Here is a 17,277-nt window from a genome sequence, read left to right as displayed (position 1 = left end):
AGGATTGAAGATGAAGTTATGTATTGTTGTAGTGAAATGTGTAAATAAACTTTTTCTATGTTGAAAACAAATTTTCCATTCAGATATTTCCTTGTGCATTTTGGTTTAGTTTCAGTCTAGACTTGATTGAGCAAGCACGTATCGAAAAAGTTATGCCCACCTCATTTTGCTGTTAGCACGCAAGCTGCAATTAATTTTTTCAGAAGCAAGATACGCCCCCCTCACAGACATCTGTTACAGCTCCTACCTTATCAATTATAGTTCATAGCAATCAAGGACATGCAGTGTTTTAGCTTTGCAAAATTCAAAAAATTAACTCGGCTCTTGATGTCAATTTCATTTAATGAATTTGATTCAATTGCAAAGAATATTAAATTTTCAACAGGATTCCAAGATGTTGATTTACCGTTAACAAAAACAGAAAATGTACACTTTCCGATTTTATCTGAAATATTCGAACTGCTAGATATTCTAGATAGCGGGCATCTACATTATTGTAGTGCAAATGATTTGTCAACTATCGTTACAAATTCCGACGAACTTTGGAAATGCTTGTATGACATTGCAGATAAAAAATGTAAAAGAACAACTTAGATCATTGACCTCTCTCTGTTGAGATATGTCAGACATAAATAGAGCTTGAGTATGACCCCCAAGTGAAATAGGTCTGAGGATATCTATACCTATTTTTGGATATGCTAGCTCATTCTAAATTTACTATAGATATTCTCGGAGAAACACTTTAACAATAACGCCTGCGGTTTGTACAGCACATGAAAATTCAATATAAATTGATTGAGTTTTCTTAACTGTCAGGTGGAAAGCAAACCATCATTATTATTAAGCATTAGATGTAGAAATATGCATTCACTTTAATTTGACAGTATAGATGTAGAAATATGGATTCACTCTAATTTGACAGTATAGATGTAGAAATATGGATTCACTTCAATTTGACAGTATAGATGTAGTAATATGGATTCACTTTAATTTGACAGTAGAGAATGGATTCACTTTAATCTGTCAGTAGAGAATTTTTCCCTCAAAGGGAAACTATTTTTTCCCTCAATGAGAAAAAGAGATCACTCTCTCCTTCTTCATCCCCCTCGTCCTCACTGGGGGGAGGGGAAGATTAGATAAGATAAGATAAGATTAGATTAGATAAGATAAGATAAGAGAGAAAGAGGGAGAGGGAGAAGGAGAAGGAGAGAGAGAGAGGGTGAGGGAGAGAGTGTGAGAGGGGGGGGGAAATCTATTTTTAGAACACCCCCCACCCACCGGGTGGTGGGAAGGGTGGGCGGGATGGACGTGCGGTGAGGGGGGAGGGGATTTTGAGCAAAAAAGCTTCCTCAAAGTATCAGAATTCATCTACTGATGGCTCAAAACGTCAATTTCTGCTGGGAGTAGCTCCCTATAGACTTCTACTCTTGTGCAGGTTTTCACGTTTTGAGCACCTCTGATTCAGGAGTTATAATTGATTTTTTGATTTACCTATAGTACATGGGACATATCATGAGTATGAATTACTTGAGAACTGTGATGGCTCAAAACGTCAATTTCTGCTGAGAGTAGCTCCTCATGGACCTCTACTCTTGTGCAGGTTCCCACGTTTTGAGCACCTCTGGTTCAGGAGTTAGAAATGATTTTTTTTGATTTACCATATAGTAATGGTACATACTATGAGTGGGAATTACTTGAGAACTGTGATGGCTCAAAACGTCAATTTCTGCTGAGAGTTGCTCCTCATAAACATCTACTCTTGTGCAGGTTTACACGTTTTGAGCACCTCAGGTTCTGGAGTTATAATTGATTTTTTGATTCACCATATAGTATATGGTACATACTATGAGTGGGAATTACTTGAGAACTGTGATGGATCAAAACGTCGATTTCTGCTGAGGGTAGCTTCTCATAGACCTCTACTTTTGTGCAGGTTTCCACGGCTTGATCACCCCTAGTTCATGAGTTATAATTGATTTTCTGATTTACCATATAGTACATGGGATATACTATGAGTGGGAATTACTCTAGAACTGTGATGGCTCAAAACGTCAATTTCTGCTGGGAGTAGCTCCTCATAGACCTCCACTTTTGTGCAGGTTTCCACGTATTGAGCATCTCTAGTTCAGGAGTTATAATTGATTTTCTGATTTACCATATAGTACATGGGACATATCATGAGTATGAATTACTTGAGAACTGTGATGGCTCAAAACGTCAATTTCTGCTAAGAGTAGCTCCTCATGGACCTCTACTCTTGTGCAGGTTTCCACGTTTTGAGCAACTCTGGTTCAGGAGTTGGAATTGATTTTTTTTAATCTACCATATAGTAATGCTTTTTTTTTTTTTTTTTTAAGATTACGTCCTAAAGACTCCAGTCATGGAGTATAAGACAAGTCATGTTATTACATAATAATTCTAACACTTAGTAGTTCAACCTAGTTTAGGTTTGAAAGGAATTCTTGTACACTATAAAAAGCTCTATCAACTAAATATTTTTTAATTTGTTTTTTGAAAATCTTCAAATCATCATTACTTTTCAAGATTTGAGGTAGCTTGTTATAAAATTTCCTACCAATATAATCTGGTTTTTGTTCAAATAACCTACTATTGTGACCCATTATATGATAATCTGCTCTGATTCGCGTATTATACTCATGAACATCTGAATTCTGGATCACACCACTCGTTTTCACATGCATTACAACTTCATATACATACAAAGATGGCACAGTTAATAGACCAAGCTCTTTAAATAAAGGCCTACAAGAGTCTAACCTATTCACTTTCTCTATACATCTGAGTGCCTTCTTTTGAATCTTAAACACCCTGTCCATATTTTGTTGAGATGAATTACCCCATACTAAAATAGCATACCTAATATGAGATAGTATAAGTCCATGGTAAGCAGTTAACAGTAGTTTTTTATCATTCAGCCTAGCAAGCTGCCGCAGGACAAATACCCCAGATGATATCTTATTACATATCCTCTCAATGTAAGGATGCCATGTTAATTTCCTGTCCAATAAAATTCCCAAGAATGCTACTTTCTCTTCTTGGTCTAATTCATTTTCCTCTACAAACACATTTATTTCTCTATCCTCTACTGAATTATATTCACTTTTGAATTGTAGGAATTGACATTTCTTACTATCTATTGTTAATTGCCTTTGCTTCAAGAATTGGACAATTGACTGTACTCCAGTAAAAGCATTTATTTCTAGACTATCTAAAAAATAATTGTTAAAGATAAGCGATGTGTCATCAGCAAACAACAGAGCTCTGTGATCTTTTAACTCTTCTGGTAATTGGTTCACGCACAACAGAGACAGTAAGGGACCCAGAATTGAGCCTTGAGGTACTCCAGCCTGGACCTCCAGTTTTTGAGATTTAATTTTTACTATTTCATTCCCATCCACCTTGGTAAGCTCAACACACTGGTTTCTACCTATGAGATATGATTCAAACCATTCAAGTTCTATACCATTCACACCTACAGTTTTTAGTATTTCCAATAATATTCTATGGTTCACACAATCAAAAGCTTTGGATAAATCAAGAAATATTGCGGCTGCCTTCTCACCTGAATCTATTATATCTATTAGTCTTTCAACAAGGGATACTATTGCAGTCTTAGTAGATTTCCCTTTCTGGAACCCATGCTGTTCATCACATATGAAATTAATTCCTTCCAGGTGCATCAATAGCCTATTTAAAACTACTCTTTCAAAAATTTTACTTATTACATTTAGAATACTAATGGGTCTATAATTTTCAACTCTTTCAGAATCACCACTCTTGAAAATTGGCAAAATTTTTCCTTGTTTCAGATCATCAGGGAAAATACCCTGCTCTAGTGAAGTATTAAGGAGATGCAATAAAGGGTCCAGTAATTCAGTTTCACATTCTTTTAAAATTTTGCTTGAGACCCCATCCAATCCTACTGTTTTTTTGTTATTCAAATTTTTTATTATTCTTGACAACTCATCTCTTGATAATAGATGAAATTTAAATACCTTTTCAATTGGCTCAGCATTTAATGTAGTTGTATTACAAGTATTAGTGTTCAGTGACTTTTGGAGATTATATGCAACCTGTTGATAATACTTATTGAAAAAGTTACAAATGTCTATACTATCATCCATATAATTCCCATGTTCATCGATTATCCTAGGGACATTAGTAACTGTATCTTTTTGAGCTGCTCTCCTATTTCTATCAATTACCTCCCAAACAGCAGAGTTAAAATTGGTACTAGTTGTTAATATTTCAGCTGTTTTCTTACACTCAGCTTTCCTCACTTCTTCTGCATATTTTTTCTTTGGACATTTGTATTTGACTTCACTCGGAACATCCCTCACTAATTTAAATTCCATTTGTGAAACGAGCGGTTGTAATTTCCAAAAGTGTATGGAGCAGCTCACAAAATTTTTGCCAGTCTCCATTTGGTGACCTATAGATACCTAACACTGCTACCTCAAATTTAATCGATCATCAATTTTTAACCTTAGTCCCGTCACCTCTAAATCCATCTCAACAGAAAATCTCTTAACAGAATCCAGTTCATAAGTTTGGGTATGTTTAGCATTGCTAGTGAATATACATACACCACCACTTCTATGAGCTATTCTACAAAATTCTGATCTCAGTGAATAGCCTGGAATCCTAACTTGATTTATTTCCTTTATTTTTAAGCCATGCTCTGTGAAAATAACAATGTCAGGATGCTCCTGTTTAAGAAATACTTCTAATCTGTCAATTTTGTTGCGAAGATACTGAATATTTTGATGATAAATACTAAAAGCCTTACCATCTTGTGCTACTCTATCTCTAGCATTTGTAGCTATTCCCCTTTCCCTGTTTTGAGCCAATTTACTAAAAAATCGTTATTTGTTTTTTTGACTGTTTTTAAACCAGAGGATTGCAAACGGCTTTCAATCAGCTCTGCCAATCTATTACAAAATATTACTTTGCCAGATCGATTCAGATGCAACCCATGATTAGTGAAGTTATGTCTTTTCAGCCTTTCATTTAGAAAACAAATCCCCAGTTGTTTAGAATCCTTATTTTTTAGGCTGTTGATTGTATTATGGATTGATTTGTTTGTCGAAATGATTGCTTCATTTAATTCTGGCCTATCAAACCTATTAGGAATAGTACTTATTATTAAGTTTGTTTTTTTGCTGAGTGGCACAATTTCCTTGATTTTTTCTGTTACTTGAGGAAGATGATTCAAGTTAGGTTCATTTATATTATTTGAGCCACCCAGTACAATTAGATAGTCATTTTCATCAAAGTCTTTAGTTTGTTCCCTAGCTGACTCTACAACTGCATTAATTGATGCACTTGGCTTGAAAAAACATTGGACATCAAATTTATTTTTCAATCTTTTATCAAGGAGGTCACTGCAATCACGTCCATGACTGGACGTCAGTAGCAGAGCACTCCCTTTCCTATCTTTATTTCCGTCAGCTATATTTTTGGTTGCTGTCTTCAAAACCTCACTGTACGTTTTATTTCGACCATTTTCAGAGCATTTCCCATCATTTAGGTTAGATTCTATTTTTTTGCATTTGGACAGAGGTTCTATCATACATTTAGTATTATCAAATTTAGATTTTAGTTCCTTTATTACCTCCGACATTAGACTACATTGATTTTTTAGATTTGGTATTTCTTTTTTATGGTCTTCATCTTGTAATTTTATAATCAGTTCCAAAGATTTAATTTCTTCTACCATCCCTAACCTTTCTTCCTCAGACGTTTTTAGAGTTACTTCTAATTGGTTTTTCAAATTAGTGTGGCTACTTTGTAGTTGAGCAACTTTTTCGGCTAAAGTAGTTTGAGGAACTGGGGTTTTTGGTTTTGGCGTTTTTGAATTTTGGTTTTGGGAACGCGTAAGTACTCCCGCTATGTTTACATTTCTATTAATAACCTTCGGTGTTCTATTTGAGCTCATCTTCCTATCTAGGAAATTATATTACTTGCAATAATAATAATTGATTTATAAATGATAGGATTTTAATTAGGTTATAATTTCAGTCAAGTAAACTATCTATGTTTATTTTTAAATCTCGAAAACCTAACCTCAAAATAACCTCTAAACGATGTTTGGCTTATAAAATAGAATTAAGAATTAAAATCTAAAACAAAATGATGAAACGTGATCAAGAAACAATTAATAATGAAATTTATTCAAAATTTGTACTTATCCGTGACTATTTATAACACAAAATCTTCCAAAACCCAGGAGCGAAATTATGTATGACTTTCATTCACAACCTCAAGGTCATTTGATTTTTTGATTTACCATATAGTACATGGTACATACTATGAGTGGGAATTAATTGAGAACTGTGATGGCTCAAAACGTCGATTTCTGCTGAGAGTAGCTTCTCATAGACCTCTACTCTTGTGCAGGTTCCCACGTTTCGCGCACCTCTAGTTCAGGAGTTATAATTGATTTTCTGATTTTCCATATAGTACATGGTACATACTATGAGTGGGAATTACTTGAGAACTGTGATGGCTCAAAACGTCAATTTCTGCTGAGAGTAGCTTCTCATAGACCTCTACTCTTGTGCAGGTTTCCACGTTTTGAGTACCTCTAGTTCATGAGTTATAATTGATTTTCTGATTTACCATATAGTACATGGGACATACTATGAGTGGGAATTACTTGAGAACTGTGATAGCTCAGAACGTCAAATTCTGCCAAGAGTAGCTTCTCATGGACCTCCACTTTTGTGCAGGTTTCCACGTATTGAGCATCTCTAGTTCAGGAGTTATAATTGATTTTTTGATTCACCATATAGTACATGGGACATACTATGAGTGGGAATTTCTTGAGAACTGTGATGGCTCAAAACGTCAATTTCTGCTGAGAGTAGCTTCTCATAGACCTCTACTCTTGTGCAGGTTTCCACGTTTTGAGCACCTCTTGTTCTGGAGTTAGAAAGTGGAGAGCTGGCATTAAGTTGGCTCTCCAATTTTTGAGACGTCATATCTCAAAAACTGTGGGTGCTCAAAACGAAATATGAGTTGCTCAAATCGGCTCAAAACGAGCTCAAAACGATGACGTGTTTACTTTTTCGATTTCAAAAAGTGGAGAGCTGGCATGAAGTTGGCTCTCCAAATCTTGAAACGTCATATCTCAAAAACGGTGGGTGCTCAAAACGAAATAAAAGTTGCTCAAATCAGCTCAAAATGAGCTCAAAACGATGGCGTTGAGAGATTTCATAAATATTTTAGTGGAGAGCAAACTTAATGTTGGTCACAGTTGGTGGAAATCATGCAAACAGCTAAGGGCCTGTTTCTGAGCTCGGGATTCAGCTGAGTTCTAGATTTTAAACAGCTAGAGTCAGAAAATTGGCTTTCCGAAACAGGGCATAGTCGCAGTCATAGTCAAAGTCACAAGAATATTGAAAAGCTAGAAAATTGAACACAAAATAAGCTAGAAGAGAAAATAGTGAAAGGTTGCAGCTATTTTTGATCATTCAGGAATGTTTCATTCCGTCAAGAAGAAACGTTTCCAATTATAGAAATGAGAGAAATAAAGATTTATTTTGCTTCAACTATTTACTGCAACTACGCCCCGTTTTGAAAGCCAATTTTCTGATTCCAGCTGTTTCAAGTTTAGAACTCACCTAAGTCCCAAGCTCGGTAGCCGGCCCTTAGCTGTTTGCATGATTTCCACCAACTCTGTATAATTGAAATAATTGAACTATTGGAATATGGGCTTAAGTACACTCAACAATAAATTTTCCATTTTTCAACGGAATTTGACTTATGATGCATGATTTTGGACCGCCTTAACAAGCCGAGAAGAATGAAGTGTGGTACGATGGAATCTGAGCATTGTTTCAAAAGCTATAATATAAGTGTTTGATCCTTTTTGTGTTTTATAATTTTAATCCTTGAGGAGTCCTTAAGCGCGCCTCTCCACTAGGAAATACTGGAATGAAGTGCATCTAAGAAGTGATTCTCATAGTACATAATTTCATGAACTCATGTCATTGTGCGAAATATCAATGTGAGGACAATGTAGTAAATATTTTCATTTTGGTTAATATTATGTGAACAAAAAGTACGAGTTAATGAGAGATGTGAGTAATTTCTTATATTTGATCTGAATGGTTATTCATATTGTAGTAGTCGGGGTCACTTCAAGTTTTTCCTTTTGTAGCTGATAAATTTCATATGTATTGATTGTCCATAATGTATCCAGTGTCTATAATGGAAGTGATTGAACTACTCATAATTAATGGCTTACTGGTCCTTTATAGAATTTATAGTATTTCTGGTGATTGAGCCTGTCTTTTTCCAGCGTTGACTTTCAATAATAAAGCTTTATTTACAACTAGCTTACCTGGGAACTTCGTACCGCCAAAAAGTCAATGTATCTCATGACACACTTCAATTTATTTGGTGAATCATGAAATTTATCTGACAATCAATATTTTCATTTACATCTGAATACGGACTTCCTATGTGCTTAGTCATGCAGCATCATTTATTCCCAAAACATATTATTCTCAATCAATTGGTAGTAATATCTAACAGTGAAGTGTTGAATTAAAAAAAAACTAGATAGGATAAATCAGTGTTTCAAAGATGAATTCAATGTTTTCATAGTTGTTGATTGTTAATAGATGGTCGACGAAATATGCGATGTACGATGAATCACACAGAATTACATATTCTTTCCATCTTCCATTTTAGGATGAATATAAGCTGAGCTAAATTGGAGAAATATATATTCTGCCATTAATGAATGCAATATGAACAACTCTCTTCCATGAGGTGAATAATTTTTTTCCAACATTTTCCGGTTACTCAATGATAGGGAAGTGATAATTATTTGTATAGGTCTTCTAAGGAACCATTAACTACAGCTGGTACCAATAAACTATACTTCAACTCCAAACTAACGTTGTAATACCAGTAGCCTACACAATTTATCATAGAATGATGTGTTTATTACACCTGTTAACTTTAGATGCTAAATCATATTATCATTATTAGCCAACCTATTAAAATTTCTGGTCAGAAACCATCACACAACATATTCCCAAAGTTTCATGCCGTTACGTCAAATATTTTTCAAGTCATAGGGAACAAACACACAAACAGACATTGATTTATATATATATCTATGGAAGATAGAAGATTTCATTCGGCTCAAACATAAGCCTCTCTAAATGGAGGTAGAATGATAAGGTTGACAACTTTCAGTTCTGTTGTTTTAAATTTTTTTTCAAATCACTTTCATAAAGTTCATGTAGTACCTACTATTGTGTTTGAGACACTTCTGGCGCTATCATAGTTTGACAACTATTCTGTTCCACACTCCTATCTCTTGCAGTCGTTAACCATATTCATAATAAAATAAAGAGTTGGCTTATACACATACGGGATAGGAAAATTATGTTTGACGCATCATCACGTTTGAACTACTGGACTGATTAACTTGAAATGTTCCATATAGGCTAGATTCTTAATTAACCAAGGATGGTTATAGGCCTATTTTCAATTCTTCAAAATTTCATTACGTCAAGTTTTCAGATTATCAAGTTTGAAAATAGATCCTTGCGAAGCACGGGTTTCTGCTAGTAATTATTGAATCTCAACAAAGTTTTTCTCAAGCACTTCCAATGTTTTTTGTATATCCTGGAAAAGGACGTGAGTCAATTTTGTTCTCCAACAAACTTGATCTGTGAAAAGGTTCGAAGAATACGTGTTCAAAATTTGAATTGATGATTTTTTTCTAACGTTATTGTAGAACATACAAGCAGACGGACAACTAATTTGGCCTTCAGTAAGTCAAAAGTGAGAACTCGCTGGAGCACGTTCAACTACTGAAAATTCTATTTTAAATTTCAAACTAAAACGAAATAAGCAGTATTGCATTGACAATCCTCTCAGTCAAAAAATCTACCCATCATTCAATTAGGAAGTTGAAAATAAAAACGAAACAAGACATGCAAAGAATCAACATTTCATCAACAATCTATTCCAAAATCAAAAACACCCTTTCAATTAATATTGTCTGAGTTATTAATAAACAATATTTAATAGGCTTCTTAGGCCAACATATCTTCATGGGTTTTTATTCTGCTATTTGATATCATTCTCTGTTATTAGTCTTTACTGTTTAGTGGAATATATCTTAAGCTGCGTTTACACCAAAGTTATTAGCAGAATGTTAATTACACAATCTTCATAGATTCTATTGGATTGGACAGAACTTGACAAACACATATGTCCATCATGTGTATGATGAGTTATGCTAAATCTTATAGGCTTATTTCACATGGCAGAATCCTAGCTCTAGAAGATCATATTACGGAAGATCATATTTCATATTTCGCAGCTCTCCTGTGCTTTCACATGGGGATCTTACAAATAAGCCGACGGATCTAACAATTACGCCAATGTTTGCTCAAAGTATGACTCATCACGTTTTCTCAAAGTCTGACTTCCTTAAAAATAAAGATAGAAGTTTTCTGATTTTGGATTTGGATTCAGCGACCCCAAATTCTTTAAAGCGTGAGTCCTATTTCCAAAAATCCCCGAAAACAAGAGAGTTATAGCTGTTTTCAATATAGCTTTCATTATCATATGATTATTATAGTGAACGTACAAAGATAACAATACTCCTGCCTCACGAAGAGACAGGCAAAGGTTTCAAGAAGTTTTCAAACACCTAAAGGCCACTCTCACACGATAGGCTTCTTCCACACGATAGGAGACGTGCAACTTGAACACTACACAGTGTTCACGTTTTTTTGTCGAAATACATTGAGTCGAATCGTGTCTCTCACATGGTGACTCCTAGCCAGGAACCTCCTTTTGTCACGTCTTTTCCCCTCGAGGCAAGCAGAAACCGGCTTGGATCAAAATACTAGCGGACAAATCGTCGCTTTCACATGGTGATTCTACGTCTCTCCGGTCACCACTTTTTCTCAGAAACTATCTTTCTTGAAAATGGAGATAGGAAGATTCTGATTTCGGATTTGGATTCAGCAACCCCAAATTCTTTAAAGCGTAAGTCCCGTTTTCAAAAATATCCGAAAACAAGGAAGTTATGGCTGTTTTTGATAAAGCTTTCTATTATCATACGGTAAAAACGAACAGGTACTGTACTATACAGTACGTAAGTACTGTAGCTATTATAATACAACTTACACTGTATTCGTGTAGGAGATTTGGTAGGATATTTAACTTGATTTCTGAAAATACCCCAAAATAAGGGAGTAAGATAACTTTGAAAAACCAAAGTTTTCCTGCCGATTGAATAAACATTAAAAATTAGTCTGAGACATATTATGTCCTAGACTAAAAAAGTGTAACAAATATCAGATCACTTTTCAAGCTTTCAAGCTTTTCATAAATTTATTTGTCTCCTCATGGCAGAAGGTTTGCGCCCAACGTTTTCACTTGAACATTTCTGTGATCAAATTGTAATAGAGCACATTATCGTATTGATCTTCTAAATCCAGTTACATGTACATTGATTCTCGTAAAATTGATTTTTTACCGTTCCTATGAATTCTACTAGGTTCAGCACAACTTCTTAAATAACATTATGTTCGATTCAACAGAATTCATAAGGACGACAAAACATAAACAACAAAAAACGCTTTCTGAGTAGCTGGCTTTAACAAAGCATGGCTTCACGAAATACAGTACGACAATTTAGAATAGTTGGTACAATGGTTATGCTTTCTGCATTATGGCAACACTGAGGATTTAGCTCAGCGACTAAAATCGACAAGCCATGATTATGTTAATCTTACTCTTGATACAAAGTATCGAACTGCTTTGTACTATGATACATGGTTTTCAATCCGTATCATTCTTTAATAAAAATAAAACAAGATTCCCGTTTCAAAAACATCAAAGTCGCCAGGCTGGTCTGAACTATTCATGACTTTTTCAGTATGCATTATCCACTCAGCAGTTCTAATACACATACATCAGTTTCACTTGGAATGGCATGACATTTCCTATTCTTTCAATTCCTATTATTACCATAGATCGATTCAGATCAGCACAATGTTTATACTGTATGTTCATAATAGATTTTTCTGATTGTTAGAGAGGAATAGTCTATAATTGCTGGGAATTTAAAGTGATATTCAATGATTTGAACCTGATAAATTGGATTGTTGAATGACAATTGAAATTCAGTAAATTTGACTGTACAACATTCCTTTTCCTCCTATTGTATTGGGTAATGAGTGAGATGATTCATGATTTCATATTTGGATTCATCTATCCATAGTTCAATATTTTTTTGGAAAACTAGAACTTTTAAAAATTAAAAATGTTCATGTTAAAACTTCTCAGGTGTTCAAAAACTTCTTGAAACCTGTCCCTTTCTGAGGCAGGAGTATTATTATCTTAGTACGTACTATCTAATCATATGATAATGGAAAGCTATATTGAAAACAGCTATAACTCCCTTGTTTTAGGGTATTTTTGAAAATGGGACTCACGCTTCAAAGAATTTGGGGTTGCAGAAGCCAAATCCGAAATCAGAAATCTTCTATCTATATTTTTAAGGAAGTTGAACTTTGAGAAAAAGTGATGAGTCATACTTTGAGCAAACGTCGGCATAGTTGTTAGATCTGTTGGCTTATTCGTAAGATCCCCATGTGAAAGCACAGGAGAGCTGCAAAATATGGAATATGATCTTCCAGGAGCGAGGACTCTGCCGTGTGAAACTGGCCATAGGAGACGTGCGACTTGAACAATGAACAGTGTTCACGTTTTTTTTTGTCGAAGTACATTGGGTCAAATCGTGTCTTTCACATGGTGACCCCGAGCCAGGAACCTCCTTTTGTCACGTCTTTTCCCCTCTAGGCAAGCAGAAACCGGCTTGGATCGAGATACTAGTGGACATACCGCCGCTTTCACATGGTGATTCTATGTCTCTCCGTTACCACTTTTTCTCAAAAACTGTCTCTCTTGAAAATGAAGATAGAAAGATTCTGATTCCGGATTTGGATTCAGCAACCCCAGATTCTTAAAAGCGTTAGTCCCGTTTTCAAAAATATCCGAAAACAAGGAAGTAATGGCTGTTTTTAATAAAGCTTTCTATTATCATATCATTATACGGTAAAAACGAACATGTACTGTACTATAGAGTATGTATGTACTGTAGCTATCATAATACAACTAACACTGTATTCGTGTGGGAAATTTGGTCGGATATTTATCTCGATTTCTGAAAATAACCAAAAATAAGGGAGTAAGATAACTTTGAAAAACCAACGTTTTCCTGCTGATTGACAAAACAGATTAAAAATAATTCTTATTATGTCTTGAACTAAAAACGTGTGACAGATAACCAGATCACTATTCAAGCAATCAAGCTTCTCATAAATTTATTCGTCTCCTCATGGCAGTAGGTTTGCGCAAAACGCTTTCACTTGAACATTTCTCTGATAATAATGATAGAACACATTATCGTATTGATCTTCTAAATCCAGTTACATGCAAATCGAATTCCATAAAATTGATTTTTACCATTCCTATGAACCCTACCAGGTTCAGCGCAACTTATAAAATATCATTTTGTTTGATTCAACAGAATTCATTATAACGGCAGAAAATGGAACAACAAAAAAGCTGAAGTTTGTGTCGATGGTATACGACATAGAAAGCAAAAGCTCGCGCTTGGTCCATAGTTGGTAATGAGGATTCAGCTCAGAGACTAAAATCGACAAGCCATGATTATGTTAATCACTACTCATATAATAATACAAAGTATAGAACTGCTTTTTACTATGATACATGGTTTTCATTCTTTAATAAGAATAAAACGAGATTCCGGTGTCAAAAGCATCAAAGTCGCCAGGCTGGTCTGGACTATTCATGACTTTCTCAGTATGCATTATCAACTCAGCAGTTCCAATACAGACACAGACATCAGTTTCGTTATAGTTGGAATGAATGACATTTTCTATTCTTCCAGTTCCTATTATTACCATAGATCGATTCAGATCACCACAATGGTTATATGTATGTTCATAATAGATTTTTCTGTTTGTTGCAAAGAAATAATTATTGGTATATTCAATTATTTGAACCTGATGAATTAGATTGTTGAATGACAATTGAAATTCAGTGTGAAGTTTACTTGTCCTTTTCCTCGTATTTTATTCGGTGATGAGTAGAGATGATTTATGAGTTCATATTTGGATTCATCTTTTCAAAGTTTAATTATTTTGAACTTTTGAGAATTAAAAATGCTCATATTTAAACTTTTTAGGTGTTTGAAAACTTCTTAAAACCTTTGCCTGTCTCTTCGTGAGGCAGGAGTATTGTTATCTTTGTACGTTTACTATATAATCATATGATAATGGAAAGCTATATTAAAAACAGCTATAACTCCCTTGTTTTCTGGTATTTTTGGAAATAGGACTCACGCTTTAAAGAATTTGGGGTCGCTGAATCCAAATCCGAAATTAGAAATCTCCTATCTATATTTTTAAGGAAGTAAGACTATGAGAAAAAGTGATGAGTCATACTTTGAGCAAACGTCGGCGTAATTGTCAGATCCGTCGGCTTATTTGTAAGATCCCCATGTGGAAGCACAGGAGAGCTGCGAAATATGAAATATGATCTCCAGTAATATGATCTTCAGGAGCGAGGATTCTGCCATGTGAAACTGGCCAAAAAGTTTAAACATGGACATTTTTGATTTTTAAAAATTAAACTTTGAAAAGATGAATCCAAATATGAACTCATAAATCATCTCCACTCATCACCCAATAGAATACGAGGAAAAGGACAAGTAATCTTCACTGAATTTCAATTGTCATTCAACAATCTAGTCTAGTTTATCAGGTTCAAATAGAATATAACTCCAAAATACCAGTAAATATTTCTCTGCAAAATCTATTATAATCATTGTGGTGATCTGAATTGATCCATGAGAAATAGGAACTGGAAGAATAAAAAATGTCATTCCATTCCAAGTAAAACGAAACTGTTGTATGTGTTTGTATTAGAACTGCTCAGTGGATAATGCATACTGAGAAAGTCATGAATAGTCCAGACCAGCCTGGCAACTTTGATGCTTTTGACACCGAAATCTCGTTTTATTTTTATTGAAGAATGAAAACCATGTATCATAGTAAAAATCAGTTATATACTTTGTATTATTATATGAGTATTGATTAACATAATCATGACTTGTCGATTTTAGTCGCTGAGCTGAATCCTCAGTCGTAGAAGCATAGAACTATGGACCAAGCACAAGCTTTTGCTTTCTATGTCGTATACCGTCGACACAAATTCCGGGTTTTCTGTTGTTCGATTTTTTTGCCGTTCTTATGAATCCTGTTGAATTGAACATAATAATATTAAAAAGTTGCACTGAACCTGGTAGAATTCATAGGAACGGTAAAAATCAATTTTACGGAAATCGATGTGCATGTAACTGGATTTAGAAGATCAATATTATAATGTGTTCTATCATAATGGGGCTATTATGGAGGGGGGGGGGTTCTTACAGGCAAAATATGTCTAAATATGAGGTTGGTGAAGTTCAATCATCCATAATATGTCATTAAAGAAATTCAAATGGGTAATCCAATTGCAATTGATACTGAAAGGTTAATCATCACAGGAATGTCCAAGTGGAAACGTTGGGCGCAAACCTACTGCCATGGGGAGACAAATGAATTTATGAAAAGCTTGATAGCTTGAATAGTGGATATCTGGATATCTGTTACACGTTTTTAGCTCAAGACATAATAAGAATTATTTCTGTTTTGTCAATCGGCAGGAAAACGTTGGTTTTTCAAAGTTATCTTACTCCCTCATTTTTACTTCCCTTGCCCTACTACCATAGGTAAGGAAAGTATTGCTTTCCAAAAAAAATTAAGGTAACCTAATTTCAAGTTTTCTATACGTTTCAAGGTCCCCTGAGTCCATAAACATTTTTTTTGGGTGTTGGTCTGTGTGTGTGTGTGTGTGTGTGTGAGTGTATGTGTGTATGTGTGTGTGTGTATGTCTGTGAACACAATAACTCTATTCCTAATCAACCGATTGACTTGAAATTTTAAACTCAAGGTATTTATACCATGAGGATCTTACAATAAAATTCAATAAATTCAATAAAATTGAATTCAAAATGGCGGAAAAATGGCGGATAATTACTAAAAAACCATGTTTTTCACGGTTTTCTCGAAAACGGCTCTAACGATTTTCTTCAAATTTATACCATGGATAGCTATTCATAAGCCCTATCAACAGACATGAGTCTCATTTCTGGAAAATTGCAGGAGCTCAGTAATATTCTTGTGAAAAATGGCGGATAATCACTAAAAAACCATGTTATTCACGGTTTTCTCGAAAACGGCTCTAACGATTTTCTTTAAATTCATACCATGGATAGCTATTCATAAGCCCTATCAACTGACATGAGTCTCATTTCTGGAAAAATTGCAGGAGCTCTGTAATATTCCTGAGAAGAATGAATTTTGTTAAATTTCTATCACGATTTTCTCGGAAATGACTTGACCGATTTTTTTTTTAAATTCATACCCTGTATAGTTTTATATCAGCTCTTCAAACTGGAATGAGTCTCCTTCCTGAGAAACTAGCAGGGGGTCTACCCCATCCCTGAGAAATTTACTTTGTAACCTCTTTATCGTGCGTGAGGTAGGTAGGTAGGCAGTTTGTTTATTCAAAAGAACACATGTCGATATTTTATTTGTCGAACAGCTGTCTGTTTTGTCAACTTTCAAAAAATCCTGAAATCTCATAATTCGAACAAAGGAAAATGCACTCTGAACACAATAAAAATAGTATAATCGTAGTTATTTAGCCGCCAATCGTCATAATGTTATTTCCCTAAATTATCCTCGTTTAAGAATGAGGCTTATAGATCAATGAGCAAGGAAAGTTGTGTGAGTGTACCACACCAGATTTTTTAGTATTGTGATATACCAATGATTGTACAGCCCTCAAACTACACAATAGATTTATTCATAGGCCATTATGAGAACGAAATAAATTCTATCACCAAAAACATTCCAATCTTATCTGAGGTAGATAGACGACTGTTATCTAACCTACAAAGTATGCAATAAATAAATCAGTAATTATATACCTTTCAAAAGTCTGTCACAGAAAAAAAACCGTATATGTTTGTATGTTTATGGATTGAATCAGTAAAATTATATTTGAAGGTTAGTTTTGAAACTTGTTAACAAGTAGCAAATTGAGAAGGCAGTTCGACTAATAATCGATCATAAAAAT

The 17,277-nt window shown here is 34.6% G+C and overlaps 1 protein-coding gene across 2 annotated transcripts in view; it reads right to left on the bottom strand.

Moving 5' to 3' along the window:
- Positions 1-17,277, bottom strand: part of LOC111054806 — a 724,817-nt gene that overhangs the window by 481,363 nt on the left and 226,177 nt on the right. The window lies entirely within an intron of this gene.

Source organism: Nilaparvata lugens, chromosome 2, assembly GCF_014356525.2.
Source record: "Nilaparvata lugens isolate BPH chromosome 2, ASM1435652v1, whole genome shotgun sequence".
Lineage (NCBI taxonomy): Eukaryota > Metazoa > Arthropoda > Insecta > Hemiptera > Delphacidae > Nilaparvata > Nilaparvata lugens.
The sequence above is the reverse complement of the archived record's forward strand: the minus strand, read 5'-3'. Positions and strand labels throughout refer to the sequence as shown.